Genomic DNA, 3,127 nt, shown 5'->3' with positions numbered 1-3,127 from the left:
TCATAAATCAAATCCTGGCGCCACGAGTCTGAAGTGAGCCTAACAAACTAGCAGCTTCAAACAGCTTTCAACATTAACACAAAATAACACGTTGATAATTTCAACTCGGGAAGGAGATTGTCAATTTTGGGGCAAGTAACCAAGATTGATGGTCAAAGAGATGCACAGCATGACCATCTCATGTAAATCCATGATAGTAATCACAGAGCTAAAGACTTTCTTCGGATTGACTTCCCCCCACCTAGGAGACAAGAACCAGACTGAAATTCCCTCTAGTCCCCTTTTGACCTCTGCTTCTCACAGAACACTTTCTCACTTTCACAGAATGGCAGAGAGACTGCCTGTACATGTATATATATATATATATATATATATATATATATATTGTGTTAGACTAGTTTATATGTCTTAGATTTATCCAATAAAGTCTTATTGATATTGAAAAGAGAAGTATCTTGTTTTGTGCTTACAAGTTAATGTCTTAAGCTGCCGATCTTGTTACTGTGCTAATAAATAGTGTTTTCACTATACTTTGGATTTTAATATCCATGCAGAGTTGATGTTAAACGGCTCGTGCAATGAATCGCTGGCCGACTCAGTGATCAGCCGTAAAACAGTGATTCTGTCCAAATTCCCTTTAAAATCTTAAATGATTCCCTTTGAGCTAAATTGACCTGTTTCCCTTACACAAGTTTGGGAACTTTTTTGAAAGAAATGAATACTTTTATTCAGCAAGAATGCATTAAATTGATAAAAGGTGACAATAAAGACATTTCTAATGTTACAAAAGATTTATATTTCACATGCTGTTCTTCTTATCGAATCTTGAAAAAAATTAAATAAAGTATCACTGCTTTCACACAAATATTGAACAGTGCATCTGTTTTCAACAACAAATAGTAGAGTAAATGAGTTCTGTCTAGTATTTTGGTTTGAGACAAAGTTGATGCTTAAATGAAGTGCATTTAAGAATGCCATTATGTATCTATGTTCTTGTAGGAAAGAAAACATTACAAATGAAACAGCAATTAAAGTAAATGGAGAGCAAATGTAGAGATTCAGTAAGATCTAAACAATGTTTCAAACTGTGCTCTGATCTGTTAAAGATGCAAATGAATGCAACAAAGAGGCATGATCTACGTCTCTTCTCCTAAACAATCTTAGGAGAGACGTCTGAGATAAAGTTGACACCTAAATGAAACATAACTGAGAAGTCCATTATATCTCCTGAGCTCTGAAAGAGCAGTCTCTGAGCAATACATTATCCTCCATTTCTATAACTACAAATGTTCCCCTTTCTTTCAGACTCCATTAATCCACTGATTTTATAACAATTTACACTCATAAAGGAATCGGCAGACTGGCATGTAAAACATGCTTTGCTGTGGGCTACGACAGAATCAGTATTACACAGGAGCGCATTAAGCCCACACACACTCATTTATCGATTACGGTGAGTCTAAAACATCACCCTTACACGGGCTGTAAATGGCCTTCACAAGAGCCATCAGCTCACATTCACAGCAGGGTCCTAAAGGGAGATTCTTTCACAGCGTGGACAAGATGTCTGATTTCAGCTCCAGATAGCGGAAGGTCAAACACAGGAGCGGTCAGGGCCAGGAGCTTCATTTTAAAGGACTGATTGAGCACTGCACACAAAATGCCATCGGTAAACTTAAATGGAAACAAAGCGCAAAGATTCATGACAAAACTGCCAAAAGGTAATATTAATATTTTTAAAAAAATACGTTTAATATAAATTTACCAGTCTCTTGTTGCAAAATAAAACTTGAAAAACCCCTTGCAAATGTATTTAAAAAAAAAACAATTTGCAACAATTTTTAAAATAAATGTTATTTATTTGTTAACACTTGAAAAAACCTTTTTAAAAATAAACAAAAATAAAACAATGTTTTAAAAACATTATTTTGCAACCATTGCTACTGTTATTGTTATAAAATATTGTAAATTTTTGTTGCAAAACAAAACTTGAAAGATGTATTAAAAACATTAAAAATATAAAAATACCTTTGCAAGGGCTTTTCTAAAAATAATTTTTTTTTATTTTTTCCATGAATACATTTATTTATTATATTTTTTAATATGAATGGGACACTACCCCTTTGTTTATTTTCAAAGAATCTGCCTGCACTGTAAAATCCAATAGTTTACCTTACTTAGATTTAGTTAGTTATCTTTACTTAGTTGTTATACTTACTAGGTTTTATTAAGGGAGATTCTTTCACAGCGTGGACAAGATGTCTGATTTCAGCTCCAGATAGCGGAAGGTCAAACACAGGAGCGGTCAGGGCCAGGAGCTTCATTTTAAAGGACTGATTGAGCACTGCACACAAAATGCCATCGGTAAACTTAAATGGAAACAAAGGGCAAAGATTCATGACAAAACTGCCAAAAGGTAATATTAATATTTAAAAAAAAAAACGTTTAATATAAATTTACCAGTCTCATGTTGCATTTTAAGTTTGTTTTTACATAGTATTTTTTTAAGTTTTATTTTGCAACAATTTGTTGAAATGTTTTTGTTACAAAAAATACAGAAAAACCTGAAAAAACTTTGTATTTCATATGTATTGATATGTATTTCATGTTTCAAATGTATTCCATTTTCTTTTTACTTTTTTAATATATTTTTCAATTTCTATTTTACCATTTTTAAAATAAATATTGTTTGTTGCAATATAAAACTTGTTTTTTTTTTAAACTAACCTTTACTATTTTTATTTTTACTTTTTTAGAAAAAATACAGAAAAACCTGAAAAAACTTTGTATTTCATATGTATTGATATGTATTTCATGTTTCAAATGTATTCCATTTTCTTTTTACTTTTTTAATATATTTTTCAATTTCTATTTTACCATTTTTAAAATAAATATTGTTTGTTGCAATATAAAACTTTTTTTTTTTTTTTAACTAACCTTTACTATTTTTATTTTTACTTTTTTAGTTGTTTTAATGTTTCAAGTTAAATTTTGCAACGATTTTTTTTAAATAAATGTTATTTTTGTTGCAAAATAAAACTTGAAAAACTAAAAAAAATCCTTACATATATATATAGATTGTTTATATATATATATATATATATATATATATATATATATACACATT

The 3,127-nt window shown here is 30.1% G+C and overlaps 1 protein-coding gene across 1 annotated transcript in view; it reads right to left on the bottom strand.

Annotated features, from left to right (window-relative positions):
* The window catches only part of LOC107733961 (synaptotagmin-7-like), a 129,917-nt gene that overhangs the window by 45,157 nt on the left and 81,633 nt on the right, over nt 1–3,127 (bottom strand). The gene's annotated exons all lie outside the window — the stretch shown is intronic.

Source organism: Sinocyclocheilus rhinocerous, unplaced genomic scaffold (assembly GCF_001515625.1).
Source record: "Sinocyclocheilus rhinocerous isolate Xijiao unplaced genomic scaffold, SAMN03320098_v1.1 scaffold760, whole genome shotgun sequence".
In the NCBI taxonomy this organism is placed as follows: domain Eukaryota; kingdom Metazoa; phylum Chordata; class Actinopteri; order Cypriniformes; family Cyprinidae; genus Sinocyclocheilus; species Sinocyclocheilus rhinocerous.
Note: the sequence above shows the minus strand (reverse complement) of the source record. Positions and strands in the feature narration are given on the sequence as shown.